A 26,837-nucleotide genomic window follows, 5' to 3' on the forward strand; every position below is an offset into this window, starting at 1 on the left:
GTTGGTCTCACTGATCACACAACGGGCTCAAATAGGAGACCCCAATCATCCAGGGATCTTGGAAGTAATTATGGACTGTCCAGAAGGCAAAGATTTCGGAATATCGCCAGAGGAGGAGGTGCCGTGTGCTGAAGAGGCCCCACTGTACAATAAACTGCCAGAAAATGAGAAGCAATATGCCCTGTTCACTGATGGGTCCTGTCATCTCGTGGGAAAGCATCAGAAGTGGAAAGCTACTGTATGGAATCTATACAGCAAGTCGCAGAAACTGCTGAAGGAGAAGGGGAATTGAGCCAATTTGCAGAAGTAAAGGCCATCCAGCTGGCTTTAAACATTGTTGAACGAGAAAAGTGGCCAGTGCTCTATCTCTATACTGACTCATGGATGGTGGCAAATGCCTTGTGGGGGTGGCTGCAGCAATGGAAGCAGAACAACTGGCAGCGCAGAGGCAAACCCATCTGGGCTGCAGCATTGTGGCAAGATATTGCTGCCCGGGTAGAGAACCTGGTCATAAAAGTATGTCACGTAGATGCTCATGTACCCAAGAACTGGGCCACTGAAGAACATCAAAACAACCAGCAGGTGGATCAGGCTGCTAAGATTGAAGTGGCTCAGGTGCATCTGGACTGGCAACATAAGGGTGAATTATTTATAGCTCAGTGGGCCCATGACACCTCAGGCCATCAAGGAAGAGGCGCAACATATAGATGGGCTTGTGATCGAGGGGTGGACTTGACTATAGACACTATTGCACAGATTATCCATGAATGTGAAACATGCGCTGCAATTAAACAAGCCAAACGGTTAAAGCCTCTGTGGTGTGGAGGACGATGGCTGAAATACAAATATGGGGAAGCCTGGCAGATCGATTATATCACACTCCCACAAACCTGCCAAGGCAAGCGCTATGTGCACACCATGGTGGAAGCAACCACCACATGGCTGGAAACATATCCCGTGCCCCATGCCACCGCCTGGAACACTATCCTGGGCCTTGAAAAGCAAGTCCTATGGCGACACGGCACCCCAGAGAGAACTGAGTCAGACAACGGGACTCATTTCTGAAACAACCTTATAGACACCTGGGCCAAAGAGCATGGCATTGAGTGGATATATCACATCCCCCATCATGCACCAGCCTCTGGGAAAATCGAACGATACAATGGACTGTTAAAGACTACACTGCGAGCAATGGGTACTGGGACGTTCAAACATTGGGATACACTTTAGCAAAAGCCACCTGGTTAGTCACCACTAGAGGATCTGCCAATCGAGCTGACCCTGCCCAGTCAAAACTTTTATGTACTGTAAAAGGGGATAAAGTCCCTGTAGTGCACGTGAAAAATATGCTGGGGAAGACAGTCTGGGTTACTCCTGCCTCGAGCAAAGGCAAAGCCATCCGTGGGATTGCTTTTGCTCAGTGACCTGGGTGCACTTGGTGGATAATGCAGGAGGATGGAGAATTCCGATGGGCACCTCAAGGGGATTTGATTTTGGGTGAGAATAGCCAATGAATTAAATTGTATGATGTTAATTGATATATAATACTTATATCATCACTTCTGTGGTGGCTATATGCCATATCAATGGTATTAGAGTAAAAAGCACCTAGATTAATGAAGAATGAACTTTGATGAAACCGAGTAAAGTGCAGCGGTGATAGAACTGGACAAGTGCAGTGATAATGGAACCAGAACTGGCTTCAGCATGCAACAATCCAACACCACACACCATCTCTCCTGCCCTGAAGGACTACTATGATAGATGGAGTCTAGAGTCATGGACTAAATGAACTCAACGAACATTTTAGAGGGATGGCCCACAGACTAAGGGAATGATACCTGTGTGTATGTATCAAAAGACAGGAAAAGTGGTGGTGATTAATTGAAATGATTTGGAAAGTGTGGGACCTGGGCATGATGTAGATGGCACAGAATAAGGGGTAGATACTGTCCTGGTTTTGGCTGGGATAGAGTTAATTTTCTTCCTAGTAGCTGGTATAGTGCTGTGTTTTGGATTTAGCATGAGAATAATGTTGATGACACACTGATGGTTTAGTTGTTGCTAAGCAGTGCTTACACTTAGCTTACAAGTGCTTACACTTGGTCAAGGACTTTTCAGCTTCTCATGCCCTGCCAGCGAGAAGCTGGGAGGGGGCACAGCCAGGACAGCTGACCCCAACTGCCCAAAGGGCTGTTCCATACCATATGGCGTCATGCTCAGTATAGAAACTGGGGGAGTTGGCCAGGGGGCGGCGACCACTGCTCGGGAACTGGCTGGGCATCGGTTGGCGGGTAGTGAGCAATTGCATTGTGCATCCCTTATCTTGTATATTCTATTATTATTATTATTGTTGTTGTTGTTGTTGTTGTTATTATTTTCCCTTCCTTTTCTGTCCTATCTTTATCTCAACCCACGAATTTTACTTTTTTTTTTTTCCCCCCGATTCTCTCCCCCATCCCACTGCATGGGGGGAGTGAGTGAACGGCTGTGTGGGTTTAGCTGCCTGCTGGGTTAAACCACAACATCTTGCCAATTAGCTAAATGAGTCATATACGATATAAGCCCTGCAGCATCAAAGGGAATGAGGAATTCAGGAGCAGTTCACAGCACGATGACCACAATGTGAAGAACTTGTGGGACGAAGCTGAACTCCGCCGCACATAGATAAACCCCACAGCGGTCACCCGAGTGTGCCAGGCGCAGCAGGACCTGTTGACTTGCTTCCTGCTCCTGCCCGGCCAGGGACAGCAGCAGGCAGGAGCTGCGCTGCCAGCACAAGCACAATTTACCGCTGGTCATATGATGTACCTACACCTGAACTGCCTGTGAGTCATGTGTGGTTTAGCAGAGGAGCCAGACAATCCCTGCTCTAGATTTTGTCTCAGTAGGGAGGAAATCATCACAAACCAGAAGGTTACTGGTTGTTTAGACTGAAAAGGACCAACACTTTCTCTGCAAATAACTAACTTGGTCTGCGATCAAATCCAGACTAGTGAAATTTTATGCAATATATGAACACGCGCTCTTCATATATAGATAAATTAAAATCACAGTGCATGCTTTCTGAGAGGCAGTTTCACAAAACTATAGTGAATGGGAGTCAAATCAGGCTGAAGACAGAATGTACAGAAAGTTGCTGACATCTGCGAACCGTTGAAGACATTTCCTAAATGCCTACAATGCTACAACCATGAAAAGAAGACTGGGCTAGATAAAAATAACACACAACGAAAAACCCCAACAGCTGGGTTTACCAGGGAAGTGAAAAAACATATAAAGTATTATATACAAAACCAACACATGAAGGGGAAAAGGGGAAAAGATAATAACAAGTAAAAAAGCTAAAATTAAGATTATACAGAGGAAGCAAAAAGATACTAGGAAAAATTCAGGCAGATAGAATCAGATATATAATTTTTTATTTTTCTAAGCAGATTATAAAAGACGAATCCTGAACAATAAAAGTGGTAGAATCGTTCATAACAATACGACAGCGGCAGAAGTCATTCAACAAATATTTCTGATTAGCACACAGGTAAAAGGCTGGACGATCTATTTATGATGATGATGAAATAACTTCCCACCACAGCAGCCCCTGGAGAGGGGACGTTAAGCAGCAGATACACGATTCTAGGTGTTTCAGATTACTTGCTAGAAATAAACTTGCCTGAGAAGGTTTTAGAGAGGTACCTGCTACTGCTGCACCTAAAGCAGTTCTGGGCCCCTGGGGAAGGACCAGGGGCAGGAGGAAGGCTCATGTTAGGCCACTGTTTAAGAAGGGTAAAAAGTAATTACAGGCCAGTTGGCTGAGTTTCCAGTATTTTGCATAGGATAGAACAACCAACATAGGACTCAATTAATAAAATCTTTTTTAAAAAAAGCTCTATAATTAAAGTCAATCACCTTGGCTTTAAGGCAAACAGATCCTGTCAAACTAATCTGATGTCATTTCTTGCAAAAATTACAAGTTCACTTGATGAAGGCAGCGTTGTTGACAGTATTACAAGTCTAAGTCATTTGACTTGTTCTGTAGAACATCTTTATGAAGACACTGAATGCTCTGAAGCTTGTATGGAGTGTCTCCATCTGTACATGGAGAGCAGGACTCCATAGGTGGAGAGCACTGTATGAGGTCAGGCAAAAATCTCAAACGTATTTTATACTGAAGTCACTTCTGAGTCCACAATCATATTAAAAATATTTAAAAGTTGATAAATGAAGGAAGCCAAAGTGTAACTGTAAATGGGAAACTATTTATTAGCAAGCAGATGGGTTCCTATTGGGTTCCCACAGGTATTGGTGATCATCCCTTTACTATTTAATAGCCTTATCAGTGACCTGGATTAAAGTTAAGTCATTATGGTTAGATACAGACTGGGGACAGCAAAAAACAAACGATGAAAAGACAAGCCTGACACAGAGCAACTGGGGTCTGTAGAAAGATGGGAGAAACCAGTTTAGGTGTTAATATGGCCAAGTGCAGAATCACCTTATTAGAATAAAGAATACAGGCCATACTTACAGGATGAGAGGGAGAGAGAGGACTCTATCCTCCGAAGCAGAGACTGAATATGAAACCAGGGGTCCTGGGAGGCAATCAGCTCGACATGAATTCCCCACACAAGGCTGTGGCCAAAAGGGCTAATGCGAGCCTCAGCTGTACAAACAAATGAAAATCAAAAGATGAGTAGGTAGGTTACAGTGATGCTGTATTTGGCTCTCGTTCCTCTGCTCCGTGAATAATATATCAGGTTCTGCTGCTTCATTTTTCAAATAAAGTTTTGGAAAAATTAGAAGAGTGTTCAGGGGAGAGAGATTAAAGAACTGGAAACACTGGGTAGCAGAAGGCTTTGTTATAAACAAAAAGCTTAAAGGGAATTTTGTTATTTTGTTCACAGTATAGGAGTATTAATATGGGGAATAAATTTGCTAACAGCGGGCTCTATCTAGCAAGGGTGGAAAACGCATTGGAACTGGAAACTAATCCAATCCCGACTGTGAACAGGCAATTCTGTTTTGCTTTTTCAGTAATGATCTGTTACGGGCAATTAACCAGTAATTAACCCTTTACACCGCAGGTTGTGATGTACTGTCCATCTCTGCAAAGTTGTGAAAATAACTGTGCTTGACTTAAGAAGGATGCACAGCCATGCAGCTCGGGTTATCAGGCATGAAGCAGGAGCTCCTGCAGGTGAGATCTACTGCCTGCATAAAGCTGGAGGTCAGGTGAGTGGTCACTGCATCAGACGGTGCTTTGCGTTTCCATTCAGAAACACTCCCTCCCCTCTCAGGGCAGTAATCCTAGCAGCCTTCCTGCTCGTGGCCTACAAAATATCTGCAGGGAAAACCCCAACCTTTTGGGGCTGAGGTGCCATCTAAGTACGGATGACACCCAGCTGTCCGTCTTCTGCAGGATCTGCAGGCAGCTGTCTCTGAATTCCCAGCACCTGGCTCCACACAAAACCTCACTGTGCAAAGCTCCTCGCACTGCGATGCCAAGGAAATAACTTTTAGGAAACCCATGGGGGTTATTAGAGCTCTGCCACTGAGAGAGTACCGTGACTCCTTGCTTCAGCTATTTACTTCATCTGCTGCCTGCTCCTGGGATCTCGCCCCAGGGATCTGCCCAGGATCCCATCCCAGGATCCCGCAGCCACAGAGGGTGACCTCAGAGAATTAGGCTGAGGGAAGGAGTCGTCCGTACCTCACAGATATTTCCTCTCCCAACTTCACCTTTTTGGGATGAACTGATGGACTAGCTACCTTCTTCAGGAAAACAAGTTAGTGCCTTTAAGCGGGGTGAGTGGACGTGAGCACCGCTCCTGCAGGCACCTCCCAGCTCACTTGGGACACCCACGTGTCTTCTCCTTCCCCTTCACCCTGCTGAGGGAACTGGGTGCTGCCAAGAAAGCTTTTGGCTCCACGTCCCAAGGATGGGGTCTGGCAGGTGGGCTCCTAAGGACCATGCGCTCGGGGGGGGGGCCCTAGCTACTGAATTTGCTTCATCCCACAGCCTGCCAATATTTAAGTTTGGTGGTTTTTAAGGACGCAGTGCAACCTTTTGTCCGTGCCGTCTGTCTTAACCTGGGCCTTTGGCCAGGAAGTATTAATCCTGTCAATGTGCAGGAGTGGGGAAGGCTGGGGAGTGTTTGATTTGTGCCAGTTGCTGGCATCAGCTCATTTTAAGCTTCTGGAATGAACCCACTTATGACTGAATGCTGCAGTGTAAATTCTGCAAATAAAACAGATAAAATAATCTCAATTGCTTGAGCTCAGCATTGGTTCACATATGCCACTCCAGAGCTTTAGAAGGCATTATTTCATATAAACATTTCATTATATTTAATTATGATTCTACAGATATTTTTCTGTTCAACAGGTGGGAAAAAAACATGTTTTTCAAACTTTCAGTCACTTGCAGTAAGTGATGCCCACTAAAACACACCACACATGGCATAGTAAAATCTCAGTGCTATGTTACAAACATAAAATAAACTTCCCATCTTAAGTAAACTATTGTAGTATAAAACTTCTGCAGAGTGAACTAAAGCCAGAAAGCTTGTGAAAATTTTAGGGAGGAAAAAGGCCTGTCCAAGTGTGGTGTATATGTGTATATATATATATGTGCACATGCATTCACACACACACCACCACCTAGTCTCTGCTATACCTGGTATTTCTCTGTCAACAGATCTCAAGACTCAAAACTGTGACTGGCAACTCTTTAGTCACTAAAAGAGCAAAAGTCTTGGGAAAGCTGATCAAGAGCGAGGTTTCAGAGGTACTAATAAAAGATTAATCAGAGCCTGCTAAAGTACAGTTTGAATTGTGCATTTTTGCATCTTAATACTTTCTGTCCTCCTGGATGCATTTTTCTCCCTCTTCCTCTGGCACAACCCCAGCTAGGGTAATGCTACAGCATTAGGATGTTCTGTCAAGCACATGTGCGACTGTGATTTTAAGCCTTGTAAAGGCTTGCTTATGTCAAAAGATGTACTGTTATACAAAGATCACATAGGCTAGACTCCACAAATTTATTTTTACAGATGAAGTAACTGTGGTAATCTTCCTAAACATAAATGATAGACACTACATAGAAGCAAACAGCTTTAATACATAGACTTAAAAATTTTTTTGAAATATTAAGAAATAAGTTAGATCCGAGGCTTGTCCTTTTACTCCAGACACACAGACAAAGATTTAAATGGGAGAATGTGAGACTAACCATCCCATCTGCCTTTCTAAGTCACCCAGGCCAGACGCATAAATGCTATGGAAGTTAATGCAATGAAGCCCAGGAGTGTCACTTTCGCAAATCTCAAGAGGCATCATTGACCTGAGGCTGGCTGCAGTTTCTGCCCCAATTCCAGTTTAATGTATTCCAGTTTGACCCTCAAGCGACAGTGCTGCTGGAGAACACGCTAAGAAACAAATGCAGGCAATTGCTTTGACATAATTCTTTTGAATGCAGGCAGATCGAATGTGCTGATGTCAACAGAGACCAGAAAAGAGTTTTACCCAATCTCCTTTCCTCACTGAAGAAAACAATAAGAAAAAAACAAAGCACAACCCAAAACCTAGCCAAATACATGCCCACCTCTCAGCAGCAAAACTAATACATGCTGTCTAAGAAAGGGAGAACCAAGACAAATGTTTCTAAAGTATCATTTGGATGTATACACAGCGTTTAATTTATAGCTTAAATTTACATGACTTGTATATGTAATTGGCTCTTTGCACATAACATGCATGAAACATCTGATTCTATAGAGGATATTAATCTAAAACCCCAGGAACAGCATAATTCAGTCCTTTATGGCCACAGTACATTCAAAAGAGTTCCTAATGTAGTTCCCTCATCTTAAAGCAAACTACTCGTCTTCCCTTTCTCCCATTCTTCTAAAATTTAGTGGACTGCACGGACCTGCTTTCAATATGATTGTCAGGATGTGTCCTGGTTTTGCCTAGGATAGAGTTAATTTTCTTCCTAGTAGCTGGTATAGTGCTGTGTTTTGGATTTAGGATGAGAATAATAGTGATAACACACTGATGTTTTAGGTGTTGCTGAGTAGTGCTTATACTAGTCATGGACTTCGCAGCTTTCCATGCTCTTCTAGGTAAACAAGAAGCTGGGAGGGGGCACAGCCGGGACAGCTGACCCCAACTGCCCAAAGGGCTATTCCATACCATATGGCGTCATGCTCAGTATAGAAACTGGGGGGAGTTGGCTGGGGGGCGGTGATTGCTGCTCGGGGCTGGGCTGGGCATCGGTCGGCGGGTGGTGAGCAATTGCATTGTGCATCACTTGTTTTGTACATTCTTTTATCATCATTATTATTATTATTTTCCTCTTCCTCTGCTGTCCTATTAAACCGTCTTTATCTCAACCCACAGGTTTTACTTTTTTTCCAATTCTCTCCCCCATCCCACCGGGGGGGGGGGAAGGTGAGCAAGCAGCTGTGTGGTGCTTAGCTGCTGGCTGGGTTTAAATGACGACAGGATGAAACCTTCCTGCCTTGCTACTCACTTAAATGCCCAAGCTCTAGCACCTTTGAGGCTGCATAGTTTGATGTCAGAGAACATTAAGGCAACACTAATTTTTCTGCACAGAGACAGCAAGAATAGAAGCTGGGGATACTTTTTCCATGGGAAAGATGAATTATGGTAGGAAACCAGATCAAGGAAGCCACAACTTGAGAATAAAAGGTTAAGCTAAAGATTTTCTTCTCTACCTGGTCACTGTTGCTCCTGAAATAACTTCTGTATAAAAGGAAAAAAGAAAAAAAACACACATCAATGGTACAGTTTTTCAGAACTCATGAGGGAAAATACCAGGGTTGAACGTGGCTTGTCCCTCAACTTTGAACAATGAAAACAGAACAAAGAAACAGATCTCAAGCTCATTCGCTCCTCCCTCTTTTATCTCTTCTCCTAAGAAAGGCTTCCACCTCTGCTGCTCACATTTTTCCTTTTCTCCCATTCCTCCAGCTCCCCATCAGTCCATGCAGACGGATTGTCTGTAATGGTATCACACAAAAACCAGATGAGATCCTCAAGGCTTCCCCTTTCTGTGTGGCTGGAGTGCTTCCAAGAAGAGAAAGTCTTGTGAAGAAATGGATTCTCACTTCCCTTTTCTGCAGCTACTTGTGTGGGTCACTTTACCACAATAAAAGTCTGCATCTGCTATCTGACCGCAATGGAGAGACAGATAAAAATTACCATTTTGAATGTCCATAAGAAGCATGGTCTCTGACAGAAGAGTGACCATGTGTTACAGCCACTGAAACTACTTGATCTAAAACATCAAACCACCTCTACACAAAGAAAAAACAGACTTTTGTCCTTCTTCATCTACCACCCTTTATGTGACCTGCTTTTAAAACATGGCCACAAAGTGTGGTTCACAGTTTGGCTGATCATCAGAGGCTGCAGAACCTTTTCAGCTATGTTGGGACCTGTGTAAATGTTGTAATGCTCAGGGAGTAAGGGTTTTAAGACCACCAGTCATCAGGAATTATCAAACACTTTAGCCCCTGGAGCATGTGGTGTCCTGCTCCTTGTGTAACCATCCAGAAAGAAAACTTTGGAATTGCTGTTCTAGAGAGTCAGAGGACAAAGGCTGATCAAAAATACAACTGAATGTCCTAAGGAATTCCTTGAATTTCTCATGCTGTCATGTTTTATTTTTTAAAGCATTTGTCAGGATGCAAAAGTATGGTTGAAACATTTTTCCAATACTAGGAATGAGAAGAAGGCTTTAACCAAAATAAAAGTTTACTATCTACCTTGACTCCTGTAAGGTCTTTGACACTGTCCCAGACAACATCCTCATCTCTAAATTAGAGAGATATGGATTTGATGTATGGACTATTTAATGGATAAGGAATTGGCTGGATGCCCATACCCAAAGAGTTACAGTCAATGGCTCAATGTCTGAATGGAGATCAGTAACAAGTGGTGCCCCTCAGGGGTCCATGTTGGGACTGGTACCGTTCAGTATCTTTATTAATGGCATAGGCAGTGGGATTGAGTGCACCCTCAGCAAGTTTGCAGATGACACCAAGCCGAGTAGTGCAGCTGATACCCTTGAGGGAAGGGATACCATCCAGAGGGACTTTGACAAGCTTGAGAAGTGGGCCTCTGTGAACCTCATGAAGTTCTACAAGGCCAAGTGCAAGGTCCTGCACTTGGGTCAGGGCAATCACCAGTATCTGTACAGACTGAGGGGATGCAGGGATTGACAGCAGCCCTGCAGAGAAGGACTTGGGGACAATGATGGATGAAAAATTGGACATGAGCCAGCAATGTGCGCTTGCAGCCCAGAAAGCCAATTGTATCCTGGCTGCATCAAAGAAGTGTGGCCAGCAGGTTGAGGGAGGTGATTCTCCCCCTCTACTCCATTCTTGTGAGACCCCACCTAGTGTACTGCATCCTGTTCTGGGGTCCCCAGTACAAGATCTTGGACCTGCTAGAGCAGGTCCAGAGGAAGGCTATGAAATGATCAGAGGGCTGGAACACCTCTCCTATGAGAATAGGCTGAGAGAGTTGGGGTTGTTCAGCCTGGAGAAGAGAAGGCTCCAGGGAGACCTAGTTGCGGCCTTTCAATACTTGAAGGAGGCTTATAAGAAAGATGGGAGAGAGACTTTTTACCAGGGCTGGTAGTGATAGGACAAGGGGCAACAATTTTAAACTGAAAGAGGGTGGATTTGGATTGGACATAGGAAGAATTTTTATATGATGAGAACAGGTTGCCCAGAGAAGTTGCAGATGCCCCATCATCATAAATGTTTAATGTCAGGTTGGATGGGGCTTTGGGTAACCTGGTCTAGTAGAAGATGTCCCTTTCCAGGGCAGGGGTGTTGGACTAGATGATCTTTACAGGTCCTTCCAATCCAAACTGTTCTATGATTGATGATTCTGTTACTAAATTGGATTCCCACCTCTGTGGCTGCTATCACAGTACAGCGACAGTGCAGTTAGTGCAGCTGGGACTTAATGGTGCTGCGAGACAACTTGTGGAATAGGGTTGCAAACCCGTATTACTGTAGACAGAGATAGATAAATAAAGCACCTGCACTCTAGGATTAAGGCACATGAAAAAGAGAGGATAACATACCCATATGATTTTGTCTAAATGCATAGATGACACAAAACAAAAAGCAAGAATGAAATGCACCCGTATCTTTACACTGCCATTTGTATGAAGAGTCAAAGTTTATTATTTCTTCCATACTGCAAAGCTACAGCTGTTACGACAATCACAGGAGTTATTATGTAGTTCATGCTCACTGTCTTTTCAGAGCACGAGAGATCCGATCATCTGCCGGCTTTGAATGCTTCCCTCTAAACACGCTTGTGTAATACGACTCCAGTTTTCAGCGACAGTAGATTATCAGTTGTTTGGCTACTGCAGGCTGTTACAATATTTTTACAACAGGAAACGTGTATTCCATACGTAAGAAGACTACACTTACAAGAAATAATGCAGGAAAGGAAAGTGATCTAATTTCTGTCTCGCTTCCTTCCTTCTGCAGCGTGCTGCATTGAGATGTTTGTTCCAAAACACAGCTATTAGTTCAAGGCCAAGATTTTATTTACCCTGATCCTACAAAACAAGCCTGCAGCTAAACTGCAATTCAAACACCTCAAGCTGTTGTACTGCATTCACATTCATGTAAGTGGGCTTAAAATTTCTCTTTTCAAGGTTATTGAACGGCTGTCTTATCCATGGCTGGTAATTTTTGTGTCAGTACCATAGTTTTAAAACTCCTATGAATGAAGAACACTTCCCGAAGATGCAAACAGTACATGAAGCAGGAAGCGTCAGTTTTGAAGGGTCTTTGTTGTGGTCCTGAACCTCAGTATTGCAGACTGTAAGAAAATGGCCATTGTGCTGCATTTAGAGAAACAGCACAACGCCTTCATGAAGCGCTGCACCCATCCATGGATGTTACCCAGCTACCACTGCTGAACAAAGAAACCTGACTGTTAGGCTTCACTTCTCTGCTTTTACAAAACCAGTTTTTAATTTAGGAAGTCTGAGGTAGCTTTTTAAGAGGAAACTTCCAAGCCTTCTCTTATACTTATCCTATTTATTACTGTGACTGACAATGCATGTATATAATAAATTATAAATGGCCACATGCAGCTGCCTCCTGCCTGCAAGCTAAAAACTGGCAAGAGACTCTATACCGCTACAGTGCCAAAACTGCATCAGGCAGGTTGCTGAATTTGGGGAGTTTTGAGCACCAGCGGACTGGCAAGGTGGCTGGTCAGTGCCGATTGCTCATTGCCGAAGTCCTTGGGAAGGCATAAACAGATGGGTCAGGAAAGGACAGTACTCTGAACGGGATTGTGTAGCTGTAGAAATAACATCCAGGGTTCATTTGTTCTCTGTCTTCCATGCTGTTCTAGCATGGAAGATAGAGAACCATTAAAAACCATTAAACCATTAAAACCCTCCCCACTATATCCTGCGCATTTTTGGTGAGATGACAGGACTAACTCTTTCATATTTGTGTGTTAGAGAGGTAGGGGAGTTAAAAATATAAATAAAATCAAGGGATACTTCAAAAAGTTGTGTTTGTTTTGTTTATGATGTCAGTAGCATACTCTTCTGGCAATGCAATATTGACTCTGAAATGCAGAAGATTTCCCTAAGGCTGGGCTGGAGCTTCTACTTTTTGTTTGCATTCGGGCACTTAACCATCTTCAGTGAAGATTTTCTTGAGCGTGAAAAATGAGGCTACATGTTTTCTTTTGTATATATTTTTTTCAGAGCAGTTTTTCACATGCCAGGAGCATAAATGTAAGCAAAAGAAAACAGTCCCAACTTTGTCAACTTCCCAGCACTATATTTTGTATGCTGGTGCTTTTGTTTTCTTGCAAATTCAGCATTGCTTTAATGGCAGCACCCTGGATTCCCCCTGCCCCCAACAAGTGATACATATTAGTACATCTGTTTTCTCTGTAGTCTTTTTGCATTCTTTGCAGGGCACAGGAAGGATGTGGGCTCCTTTTCACATTCAAATGAGGCAAATTAGCCTTTGCATGGCTCCTACAGTATAATGCTTATTTTACATTTAAGCGTGAGAAAAGGGGAAGAAATAAAAACCAACACGTTAGGTGGGTTATATGTTTCATTTTGGTACAAGCCTCACTTAGCCTTCTTTTGCGAACTGCTTTCCACAGGACATAATTTCAGGATGGGGTTCAAAAGTTTAATCATGTAAAATGAACAAATAGTTTGCACAAAGAAATAGCAGCCACAGATGCATTAAATACAAGAAAAGGCTGAAAACGCCAACCTGAATCAGCAGGGTTCAATCAATCCAAGAGGTTCCTGAAGTGCATTGACGGTAACTTCCTAACACAGGTGACTGAGCTGACAGTGGTTAATGCTGCGCTGGACCTTATACTTACAAACAAGGATCAGGAGATGCACAGGTCAGGGGCAGCATGGGCTGCACTGACCATGAGATGGCAGACGGTCTTTTTTCCAAAAAGCCGGATCACAACCCCCACAAAGAGCAGACTTTGGCTTCTTCAGGGATCTGTTTAGAAGAATCCTGTGGGATACAGCCCTGGTGCAGGAAAGGTGGTTATTTTCAAGGATCACCTCCTGCGAGCTCCAGAACAGTCCATCTCAATATGCAGGGAGTCAAGCACAGGCAGCAGGAGGCCCACGTGGATGAACAAGGAGCTCCTGACTCAACTCAAACATGAAATGGAAGTGTACAAGACATGGAAGCAGGGTCAGATAGGGTTAGGAAAGCCACAGTCCACCTGGAGTTTAATCCAGTGAGGGCTGTCAAAAGCAGCAAGAAGGGTTTCCACAGGTATATCAGCAGCGAAAAGACGACTAGGGAAAATGTGAGCCTACTGCTGAATGGGGCATTAGTGGTGTACCCCAGAAGTCGATACTGGGGCCAATACTGTTTAACCTCTTCATTAATGATCTACATGATGGCAAAGAGTGCATTCTCAGAAGGTTTGGGGAGAGTGGTTGATACCCCAGATGATTTTGCTGCCATTCACAGGTACCTTGACAGGCAGGAGAAATGAGCCAACATGAACCACGTGAAGTTCACCAAAGGGAAATGTGAAGTCCTGAGCTTGGGGAGGAATAATCTCACACTGGGGGTACAAGCTGAGGGCTGACCAGCTAGAAAGCAGCTCTGCAGGAGAAAATCTGGGTGTCCCAGTGGACACTAAGTTGACCATGAGCCAGCAATGCTCCCTTATGGCAAAGAAGGCCATCAGTGTCCTGGCCTCCATCAGAAACAGCACTTCCAGCAGGTTGAGGAAGGTGATCCTTCCCCTTTACTCAGCACTAGTAAGACACGTCTGGAGTGCTGGATTCAATTTGGGGCTCCCTGAAAATTTGGGGGTCCCCAGTACAGAAGAGACATGGACTTATTCGAGTGGGTCCAGCAAAGGGCCACAAAGATGGTTAAGGGTTTGGAGCATCGCTCCTATGAGGAAAGGCTGAGAGAGCTGGGACTCTTCAGCCTGGAGAAGAGAAGGCTCAGGAGGATCTTATTAATGCATATAAATACCTCATGGGAGGCAGCAAAGAAGGTGAGGCAAGATCTCTGAGTGGTGCCCAGTGACAGGCAATGGGCACAAATTAAAATACAGGAAATGTCCGTCAAACATAAGAAAAAAAACCAACCAACTTTTTTACTGTGTGGGTGTTGAACACTGGCACAGGTTGCCCAGAAAGGCTGTGGAGTCTCCACTGCTGGAGATACTCAAAACCCAACTGGACATGGCTCTGAGATACCAACTTTAAGTTGACCCTGGTTTGAGCAGGGGGCTGGACTAGATGATCTCCAGAGGCCCTTTCTAACCCCAGCGATTTGCGATTCTGCCAGATCATATGTAGATCTGCTGCACTTACTAACGTCTTTCTCTCCCTCCTTTTAGAAACTAGAGACAAATGCAACAAGCAATGTAACAAAATCATGGTCCACATTTTGCAGGGAAATGGCATGGTTCAAATTCCTGCTTTTTAAGAACCTGTGCTTTAATCCAAGTGGTAAAGCTAAGAGATGGGATGCAAGAAAAACCAAACAACTGCTTGGTAAACTGTGGTTTACCACAGGCAGTTAGCACTAGGTGGAAATTCAGTGCACACTCTTTATGCTGCAGCAACTTCTTGCACATTTAATGCACACTCCGCAGGAGGTAACACACTCCACATACAGGGAGCTGTTATGAAGTAGTCAGGTGCTGTAAACTTACACTTGGCTTTACTGATGGCAACCTCCCAGGGCAAACAAGCCCTTAGTTCTGCTGATGGTCACGTGCCAGGCTTGACAGGTTTTACTGAGAGAGCTGGAAGTTTTGACACACCTGCTGGTGCACGGAAATGCTGTCTCCAGCTCAGCTGCCATCCTCATTCATGGTTCTGGGATGTACCAGTCTTGCAGCAACTGATGGGCTGTGTCCTTGGTCTGGGGACTTGCAAGACCCATGACCCAAGTCCCTGCTCTGTTCACAAACTACTCCTTGAAATAAGTTATTTCTTGTTTCTTCTTGGTTTTCCCCCTGTTCCGACCTGAGTCACTGTACAATGACCTCTTTTCTCAGCCTGTGTGAGCACAGCCCCGCCATGGCCTCCCACTCAGCCCTGTGGGAGCCCTGAAGCCTGCTCAGCCACGGAGGAGCAGCAAGAGTTTCTACTCCCTCAGAGCTGACACTGGTTTTCCAGACACCTGGCTGTCCAAACACACAACTGCCTACTGTTCTCACCCACCTCTCTCCCCTCCAAGGCCAAAGGCATCCAAATTGATTCGTCTTGCAGCATACAACAGAACAGCAACACCATTATGTGTGTCGGCCTGAGCTCCCCTTCTCCTTCTAGCTCTCTCCTTAAAACAGCAGCACAAGGCTCCAGCTCAGAGACCTAGAGTAAAGATAATCCGGTCTGGATTTAGATCCAGACTTCCCCCAAAGCCTGAGCTCACTCAGTGTCAGGCTCTGGCTGTCCTCATGTGGTAGGAGCAACAAGGCTGCTTGATCAGAGCCTGATGTCTTTAACACTGGTTTACTTAAAAGTGTTGTGCCAAAGGGGTACGTGGAGGGGCCTGAATAATTCAGGAAGTTCTTGAAAACAATGAGAGTGAAAATTTATTTTAGGCATCTAGGAACAGCCAGTTTCTCTCTGCTGAGGTATCCATAGCACTTTTAATCCATAATTTCCATTGTAGCCTGCTAAAATTATGAGATGTTATTCCTGTCACATGCCCTTTCTGAAGATGCTGGGAGGGTGTGGGAGAAGGAAGAGAGCAAATTAGTTATCAGTCACCACTTGCCAAGAGTAGATTAAGCACTTGACTTATACATTCATGTATAAATGACTCAAGGGAGTTTCATTTATTCATTTTCTCCTAGCTTATACTTTTTTCCTCCTGTCCTACAGCCCTTGTTGTACTCGGTCACAACCCGCCTGCAGTGGACAAGTTGGAGAGTGGAAAACAGTTCTGGATTTTTCCCCTTTCACCAAGAGATTTCATTTGGACTCCCTTTCCCAGACCTCAGAGCATGCCTGATTTCTGGGAGCAGAACAGAGAACAAGAATAGAGTTAATCTTTAGCGATGTGATAAAAATCACTCTCTCACACAGACAACTGGAGAAGGATTTCAAAAGAGCTGTTGTGCCAAGCACCTGATAGCAAAACCTGAAATTGAAGCCAACCCACACCTTCCTGCTCACAGACAAAGCTTGCTCATTTTCTCCCCAGCACTCCTTCTCTACTAATTCTACCTGGAAATAAAATGTAAGTCACCACTGAGCATACCCTCCCACCAAAATGCGCTGTGCTTTGAAAGAGGTCACTATTTCCATAACAAAAATACAAGCGCTGCCGCATTACAAGTGGGGTCCCCTCATCTCTCTCTCTCTCTTTTTTTTTTTTTTTTTAATATAGTTAGTAAAAGCACATCAAGCAAACATATTAGAGAGATGGGATAGGAGAACAGGACACATGGAGATTTGGTGGCTTTGGTGCAATCTAAGACACGGAGGAGCGGGCAGGTGAGCCGAGCAGCTGGGAAGGGAGGGGAAGAGGGGGCAGCAGGAGCTGCAGAGCGGGTTAGCAGCTTGCACTGTTAACGCCGGAGTGCCAGCTGGCAGCTACATGTTGCTGGTTGCATGTGGGCTGTGAATATAACAGAAGAGATGAGCCTTTAGGGGAGGAGCTGTCTGATAAATCATTAATGAATGAAAATATGAAGTAATCTGTCTGCCTAGGAGGCAGAATCGTCTAATGATGAGGATGGCGGACTAGGAAGCCGGAGATGAGGTTCCTATCTCACCCACAAGACTGCTGGCACGCCAGCTCCTCTTGCTGTGCTTAAGATACACCCGCCTCCTCACATTGAAGGACTGCTTTCATAAAATCAACACAGAAACCCCATGATCTAGATGAAAACTTGATAATAAAATTTACAGCACCCTTTGTGAAAACTGCACCCTGGCTCCTCTTTTGTTGCGGGCAGCACACAAAGAAACAACATCCATTCTCAGAGACAGCCTTCCCTAAACCAGGAGTTTTCTCAAAGCCATAACAAAACCTAGTATGACCTTTTGCCAGCGCCAGTGGCATTTAATTTTAAATCGATTAACTACATACACAGTACTAATTACCCATGGGTATCTTTTAGCAATCAGACTATTGGTTGGAAATGTAAGGGTATGTCTGTGTGCGGACAGGGACACTCCGCTTTCTCTGTGCTCTCCGAAATGAAGAGGACAAAGCTAGAGAAATGATGTTGAAAGGTACATTTGTGTTTATGGGGATAGCTGCAGGGGCACCAGACACAGGCAGTCGGAAAGCAGATGAGGTTGTCAGGGGAAGGGGCAGGAGGTTACGCGGTTTGTTCTGCACAAAGACCTCGCAGGATGTGTCATGCAGCACAAAATCAATACAGACCCTGCATGAAAAAGTAATTGTCAGTTTTGTACAATTCTCAGGCTTATTTGGAAAGATCCTCACAAAGGTGATTCCCGATTTATGTGAAATCTTTAACTGTGCTCTCTTTCCTCTGTCTTAAAACCTCTGAGTGTTCAGGGATTAAAATAGTTTTAAAATAAATACCTAAGAAAGACATGGCACAAATCAAGTGAATCCATCTAATGTTGGCACATTTGTGGGTTAAGAGATGCAAGTGCTTTATCAATCAGTGTACTTAAAAATCATGATTTTCCAGAGCGAATGATGCGTAGACTGCAGCAGAAACCATAAATAGAAGACACGTATGGCCATGACAGAGCCTATGTAGATAGAAACTTAACCAAGCACCCGAGCAGATCTGTTTTAACTGTGTAGCTATTTGCGGTGCTGAAGTCCAGTTTAATTATCCTGCCAAACCCCGCTGAGCCACAACAAGGTTATTACTGTTTACCAAAGGAGCTGCTCAGGCAATTTTACAAGGAAATTGTCTGTGCCTAATCTAATTGCTAAGAAGTAGCTAAAATTACGTTAGACCCGGAAAGACCATCAAAGAAGCAAGAAGCTCCAAAAGGTTCAAGAACCTTCACGAGGCTGTTCCTGTAAATCACAGCAGCGGCGATTTGAGGATGAGCTCCCTGGAGAGGCTCCAAGTCACAGCCAGACACTGTTTTCCACCCACAACAAACATAATGCAGGTGAGAGGACTTACAGCACACAAAAGTATGATTTCTCACATACATAAGCCTTCTACTGGTTACTGAATACATTTACATAATAAGTGGGGTTTGTAAATTATCCACTGATGATGTCATACAGATTTAAATAATCTGCAGCGTCAGTCTCTGCTATTTGCAAGCCGTATCTGACACTTTAACAGCATTTGCAAAAGATTTAACTGGGCTCCCTTGAAGAATCCTATTTTTCAAGCTTTTGTTTAATCATAGGATGAGCAACATCTATACAATTTAACTAATGGATTGGGATGTCTTAGATGTTTCCAGACCCTTGCAGGAAAACAGTACACAACATCAGAAGGAATTACTTCTGTAAATTACAGAAAGGTTAATTGGAGACTGCTGGACATGTTAAGCTACAGTCAAGCTTGTTAACACAGTGAACGTACAGCACTACCTGCCGAATAACCACAGAAGTATCTTTGGTGAGTCACTTGCTAGTTTATGTCTTGCCAAACTGACCAAGAACAGATTTCTGCCAGCGCTGTTACCAACAGCTACTTCGACACGTTGTGTGGACTGCCGTGATTTCAGCTTGCGTACCGCCTACTATTTTGCTCATGTGTTCTGGGCTTAAAAAAAAGAAAGAAAGAAAAAAGCTCCCTTCACACTCCACTGACATAGATGAGCCTAGGACAGATGACCTGGATTCAAACTGGTTAAATACAACAAAGGGCAAGTCACGAGCAAACAAAGCAAGCTCCAAGGGGATTCTCTCAGACTTTCACAGTTTTCTGGTGCTTCAACCAACCCTGCCTTGCAGAGCATATTAAATTTGCTGCTGTCCCTGTCCAATATCATTAGAGAACTGTCTGTCAAAGAACAGATTTCTACCAGAGCTGGTTATCAACCTGAAGAAACTATACAACTAATTGTCAGCTGTGCCTAGGGTGTCTTCCTCCTCCACCATGGAACTGAAAAGATTTTTTTTTTTTTAATTATTACTTCCCCCCCCCCATTTTCTTGTTTTAAATAAGGAAAGTTCTTGTCTGGGTGACAAGTAGAAGCATCTCCAACCCAGAAGAGCCTAGAGCTACACCTTAAAGCTCCTGGAATTTATCCCAGATGTAAGAGATCCAAAAGAAAAAGAAGACAGCAAGACATTGATTATATTCATGGGTAGCTTCTAAAAGAGTTATATTCTGGGAAAAAAAATACCATGAGAATTGCTGGTTACAATGGAAGTGAAGCAGCAGCAATAATTTGACATAAAAATTCTCAACACAGCAGCACTCTTACAGCTCCTGCTGAAGCAGGATGGTGGTCTGGAGTGGTACTGGTATCTCATAGTGTTGAGGAAGAATTTTCTTAGAGAAGAAGAGGTGGTTAAAAGTCACGACTTAGGAATTTTTTTTTCTTTAATCACAAGTACAACTAGGGTACAACAAGTACAACTAGAAGTACAATTGCTTTAATACAGCAATAGAAACTTTTGATGTTAAGCAACAGAAATATTTAATACAGCCATTAGAAGTCCCCTGCAATACACATGACTTTCAATGACGTCTCAAATATATGCCTTAAAGGAAAAACATAATTTTCGTTTGATTTCTGGAAATTTAAAGGTGCTGTAAAATGGGTCTTGCAACACCAGAGTAACAGGTCTGTGTTTCCCACAAAATTTAAAACTCAGGTCTCACATACATTCACCCAAATCACACAAGCATAAAAGCATGGGTAAAAGGAGACGCAAGTTTGGGGAACTAAACTGGATGGGAAAAGCAAAGTAACAAAAACGACCCGAGTGGGAGTCCTTCCCAAAGACCCCCAGCTGTGCACAGCAAGCAGCTCGAGTGCTTCGGTCTCTGCCTGGAAACAGAGCTCCTTTCTCAGAGCTCTGCCCAACATCCACCTTCTGAAATGTCTTCAAGGTGGGCTGCTTTCTGTGTACTATGCAACACACAGCCCTTTTGCATGCTGCTGCAAGGGATACTAGGTGAAGGGTGCTACATCTTTTACTGAGCATGAGCCACGTGAAACTGCTCTGAGCAAGACGGGAGCCACAGTTAGGTGCAAGATTCGCTATTGTTGATAATAGTCAACAGCATATTCCACACGCATGACCAGACAAGTTTCTCCAAATAACTGTTTCTGGATAACATCTACACCACATGCAGAGGATGACACACACGTGGAAGGCACATGCCGCACGAACACAGAAAGGATGAATACTTTAGTGTCAACATTCAAGAATTCTGCTTCACACTAGCAATGCAGCTTGTGTCTTCGGCATGCTCTTACTTCGTCAGGGTGAGCAAAAGGCTGCTGCAAGCAGCCCCTTGATTCAACACAAGCTTTTCTTCTGCTTTGTCAGCTTTGAATAGTGCTCGCGCTCTCTCTCATCTGAAACACTTGGCTTATAGACAGTCTAATCCAAAAAAGAAAACGAAGATATATACTGTCATTTACAACTGTGCATGGCTAATCCCCCAATATCATCTAATAACATACAGGAAAGCTGATGGTTAGACTCAAACTAAGCCTCCCTGTGTCATTAGAGTCAGTTAGAGGGCAAAACTCAAGAGCAAAACATTTTAAAAAGCAAATGGAATGATCTTGGGCTCCTGCAAAGGCATTTAGCAGATACCAAAATGGTCATAGAGAATATCTTAAAAATAAGACTGTGGATGTTGCATAGTCTTCCCAGCCAAAAAATATGCGATTTCACTCAAATACAGATTTTTTTTCTCTGTGTTTTGACACATTTGGCATAATCACCATGGTAGAAAACAATGAGAAGTCTACAGCATCTATCAGCTGTCAGTCTCTATGTTTTCTATATGTCTACAGATGTATTTGGAGATATCCTGCTCTATAGATAGAGCAGAATTTCATGTAACGGATCTTCCATCAGCTCCTGTCTTACAAGAATAAAGACACGTAGTTGCCTAAATATTTCTCATCAAAGTATGTAAATGGAAAGAAATGGGGGGAAAAGGAGATTATGTTTGATAGTAAATGGCATGCAGAGACAGACTAATGCCCTAATATTGCAGAATTAGCAGAGGGGGGGAAAAATGGACAACTACCCCTAAGTGTCCAACCAACACAACCAACAAATACCATAGCAAAACGAGGACTTTCCTAAACTGACGATTCAGTCCAATTACACCTAACTAGATGCAGAATCCATCAAAGCAATGGGTGCTGGTGCACCAATGCAACCACTAGCTTTAAGCATACTGTACTATAATTTGGTGTTAAGTTCCCACTGAAAAAAAGACAAACTTTAAACTTTTAATAACCAGCAAAAGAGGACAAGAAATGACCTGAACTCCTGTTTCCAAAGTGTGCAGTGGAAGTTTCTTTCCACAGAGTCTTCTTCCTAACTAGCATCTTAACTGCATGAATGGGAAAGTTTGTTAACCAGGGACCAAAGTAGTTAACATTTCAGATCACATCTAAGACCCACACGTATTTTTTAACTAATAATTTTACAACGAATCTAAAAAGTCTCATACTATTTCTATTTTTACCCTTCTGCCTGTAAAGCTACTTGCTTCAGTTATCATGATTTTTGCACAAAATAAAATACAAGGTAAGAAATGTAGTTTGATTTAAAAAAAAGCAAAACTTATGTCAGTAAATCAATATGGTCTGAAAGGTTGTTACAGGATTAGATACCACCTTGTAAGACTAGAAAGGCAGGATTCTCGGCACTCAGCACAGCATTCAAAACCCTAGCAGAGTGAGCTAGTAGATTTTATATTTCTCACTGCTCCTGTTGCATGACATGATCAAGGATGCCTACAATCTTCAAGGCTTTTCAAACTTTTGCCAGAGGGAAAATTTCAAAGCAGACTTCTCCCTGTCTCATAATACTAAATGGGCTGGGCAGGAATGACGTTTACACAGTTGGATCTTTTATTATTTTCTCTTCCCTAAAAACAATAGGAGCAATATGACTTGCTATATTAGATATATTCCTATAGGTGGGTGGAGAACAGGTATAAAGGTCACAAGGACAAAACACTATTCGAAGGCTGTATAAACCTCTGTTAGCTCTGAGGTTTTCAGGGTGATACCTACAGCATGAACACAAACGTCTCATGAATTTATGCTCACTAGATATTTTCTAAAAATCGCCTGATTTTTATATCAGCGATTTCCCTGATAACGTGTCTTGAGAAGAGCTGACTCTCCCAGACCAGTGGAGGCTGTGTGGGACCCCTTGGAGCCCGTGAATGCTGCTCCCCGTTGCTAGCAGGGCTGCTGCGGGATGATGCGGAGCACTCCCCAGCAGAGCCTTCCACCTCACCTGATGGAGAATGACACGTCAAGCAGGAATCACAGAATCACAGAATCGTATAGGTTGGAAAAGACCTTTAAGATCATCGAGTCCAACCGTAAACCTAACACTACCAAGACCACCACTATACCATGTCCATAAGCACCTCATCCAAATGTCTTTTAAATACTTCCAGGGATGGAGACTCAACCACTTCCCTGGGCAGCCTGTTCCAATGCTTGATAACCCTTTCAGTGAAGAAAAATTTCCTAATATCCAGTCTAAACCTCCCCTGGCGCAACTTGAGGCCATTTCCTCTCGTCCTGTCACTTGTTACCTGGGAGAAGAGACCGACCCCCACCTCTCTACAACCTCCTTTCAGGTTCTCCTGTAGAGAATCAGAATCTCCCCTACCACTGAGCGCTGTTCTTCAAGATCCACCCATCTTCATTTTTATTTTGAAATGGGTATTGTGACACAGCACTGCAGGCATTCTCACAACATGCACTAACTCATGATCTCCACACCAGCTTCTTTAGTTTCTCTTCTTGGTTTTTCTGGATTGCTTCCCAGGCTTTCTTTTATCTTTGAGCTTAGCAAACTGATTAATATAGATAACTCAATGTCCAAAAATATTCAGCTTTGGTAACTGCAATGAGATCTCTCCTCTTCTTCATGCTCCTTTATATGCAGTTTCATTATGTTTGTGCCAGATGAGCATTTAAGCGAGAGGGAGATGTAATGAGAGATGAAGAACTACAGCAGTGTGCTTATGCTATGAGGTGGAAACAGACGCTTGTGCCTAGAGATCCATACCAAACTCTTATTGAAGAGATAACTTGCCTATATGCAAAGTATTTAGTGCCCAACATAAAGTTTTGCAAAAGGCACAGAGAAATCTCCTAAACAAATCCCATAATAATTAAATCTTCTTGATACCGCAGCATCCTGTATCACACACACACATGCATTCTGTCTTCCATTTAGTTTCAGCAGCCTCCACTGGGCTTGGCTGATAAAATAATCTCCCAAATGATTGTAGCTCTGAAATCTATTAAATCCATGAAGTATTGATGAGGCAGAATTAATGTCAAGAGGATTACATTAACTGGTCCCCTCCCCCTGTATTTTATAAAAGAAACTCTCTAGAAGTAAAGCGGCACCGTGGCTGTACTACAAAATACAGCACGCTCAAGTCAGGAAAATCTACATCTGCCCACACACCTTAAACTCTACCTATAGATGTATTTATCACTACAACACTAAGAGTCTTATCCACAGACATAGCCTTATCTGATGCCCAGAAATCATGCTCTCTATTCCTTTTAATCTCGGGTACGGTCCGTGTCTTACACACAGTGCATCGTGCAAACCAGGCAGCGGGTCAGAGCCCTGCCTCTCTGCGGTGTTCCTCGCTCCCTGCGCTTTGGGGCTCATTAGCTGCGGGTTGAGAGCATTACCTACTACCTACTAAGACCCTGTTGCTGCCCGATTATAAACTTGGCACCAACAGTCCCAAGTTTGGCAATATTCTCCATGCTGGATGTTTGCTGGGAGATTTTTTTTTTAACTTGCTTTGTTGCTGTTTTGGATTTTGGCATGACTTCAGCCAAAATTTTTCAAGCTAATTCTGAAACAAAGCATGGGAAACGAGTGATTTGTTCACGTTAAAAGCTTCTGGTCACCCTCTGAACAGCTCGAGGGGTTTTGTGATTCGGACCATAAACTTGCAAGGCGTCAAGGCAAAATCTTTGTATTTCGACCTCTGCAGAAAACTCTCAAACATGACTAAATTACTAACCTCTGAAAAAATAAATCTCCATTGGCATGAGCTCACTAAGGAGGTGATGCTTCCTAGCAACTGAATTCCCTGGAGATCCCACCTACAACGCCCCAGGATCCCGCTACCAGTGGGGTGGGACCTGCCTGCTCCAAGCTGCACTTACACTTTAATATTAAATAATCAGAGCTGGACGTGAAACCAGGTGCAAGGCTGTTCCGAATCTAAATCTGAACTCATGATGGGTTGGATGGTAGTGGCCCCTGCAGTGTATTACATACAGGTTTTTATTCAGTCCTCTAGAGGGGAGGAAGGGAACAGAAGGTATGAGAACATGCCAGTGTGACGGAACAGGAGTTTTTGTATCAACTGCACAGTGACAAAAATACCCTGATGCACATATAGAAAAGAGCAAAGCTGATGTAACACTCCCTAAAGCAACATCTGAATTTTCAAATTTAATGCTTTTCTTTTAACAGAGCACTTGGAGGGCTTGTTACCGAGATTTAAAAAAACAACCAATTTACCACTTGCAAAATACTATCATGGATCTTCAACCTGCTGTAACATCATGATCCACTGCAAACATCTCTGCCACTCAGAGCGCTAAGCAAGCTGGGAGGTACAGCTGCATGTAGTGCTCTGCTCCATCTGCTGTCTTAACTGTCCTTCCCTATTTCTTCTCAGTGGCTACAGCAAGAGGGACATCCAGATGGATGGCCCACACACCAGCTCTTTTGCTGAGCAATTCAAATAATTGGATCACTTCAACTTCAGGGGAAAAAAAAAAGAAAAAAAAAAAAGCTAAACTAAAGGGATTACCAGTGAGATGTAGAAAAACATTTGGGAAAACAACAGAGACACAAAGACACCTTCTGCAGGAGACTGGAACATAACCTCCCTGTGTAGGGTTATCCGATTTAATAAATTGGACACAAGTATGACAATGCTTTACATCTCTTAAGAGAGCAGACTAAATCCAACCTGGTCAGGGCTGGAGACACGCAGTTCTGGGCAGGGGACAAGCCCCATTCCTTAGAAGTCTTATGGACCAGATTTAACATTTACCGCACCCAGTGGCACTAACATACACATCTTTTGCACAGACTAGACTGGAAGAAAAGAAACAGATTAAAATTGAAGGAATTACAAGCATAGCATAGCAAACCTTGGTAAACCCCAAGATATTTTAAAATGCTCAAGCATTTCCACACACTTTCCTTCCTAAGGATGCAGGATAATCTTCAGCCCATAGGAAGAGATAATGAAGATACGCAACAGAAGCACATTATGAGGTGCATCACTGCCCAAATTAATGACTCTGGAAAATTAAAAGCTACTAGAAATAGGACCAAAATGCACCAGGTCAGCCCTAATTACAGAGAACAGCTAATGATTCTGGCAAAGCCTCTGTGGGCATGGTAGAACACAGGTAATAAAGCAAAAACTACAGCGGGTTATTTTTGCAGTGAGAGTGCATATTCCAGGCTCTTTGCAGATAATGCATAGTTGCTCTATAATACTTTACATCAGAAACCTGACATAAGAAGAAGAATCACCAAGAGAAATTCAACAGCATTTTTAGTAGACATCAAGGTTGTAAATAATTGTATCACACAAACAGAACACCCAGGAATGCACAGGGCATCACAATCTTTCTAAAGGCAAACAAATTTAATATGCATAAAGATAATCTGTTTTTATATAATTTCTAAAAATCAAAGCAGGCACTGCCTGCTAAATTTTCATTTGTTTAAAATAAAGAGAGAAGAAAAATGTGACTGTCCTTAATGGGAAAAAAACCAAAACAAAACACCAGATGAGTTCTTAGCAGCTGAAATCCAAATTTTCCACAATATAGCTGGGCAAGTAGGAATAACTGAAACCATCGTTTAAGATGTGCAGTTGCTTCTAATCTACAGAGAAGTGTGCGGATAGGAGCACAGCATCTCAGATTTCAGCTGAAACAAGAAAAAGCCCCAAACTTGGGGAGGTACCCCTGCCTAAATTCAGAGCGAAAGGAGCAGTGGACTTCCAGGCCCCGAGGTATACGTTCAGCTTCAAGGTCTGTGTTTGAAGCATTCACAGCTTTCCTGGGAAGAGGAAATCTATAGGAAAAGGACTAGCACACA

At 43.3% G+C, this 26,837-nt stretch overlaps 1 protein-coding gene across 9 annotated transcripts in view; it reads right to left on the bottom strand.

The window, feature by feature from the left end:
* The window catches only part of FYN (FYN proto-oncogene, Src family tyrosine kinase), a 151,446-nt gene that overhangs the window by 60,012 nt on the left and 64,597 nt on the right, over nt 1-26,837 (bottom strand). For 6 of the 9 annotated variants that reach the window (XM_075498582.1, XM_075498581.1, XM_075498580.1 and 3 more), the window contains one exon: nt 4,526-4,660. The exons of the other annotated variants lie outside the window; for them this stretch is intronic. The gene's annotated coding sequence lies outside the window, so the exon portion shown is untranslated. The remainder of the gene's footprint in view (nt 1-4,525; nt 4,661-26,837) is intronic. 9 annotated transcript variants of the gene reach the window in all.

The sequence above is a fragment of the Mycteria americana genome, chromosome 3 (assembly GCF_035582795.1).
Source record: "Mycteria americana isolate JAX WOST 10 ecotype Jacksonville Zoo and Gardens chromosome 3, USCA_MyAme_1.0, whole genome shotgun sequence".
Taxonomy (NCBI): Eukaryota; Metazoa; Chordata; class Aves; order Ciconiiformes; family Ciconiidae; genus Mycteria; species Mycteria americana.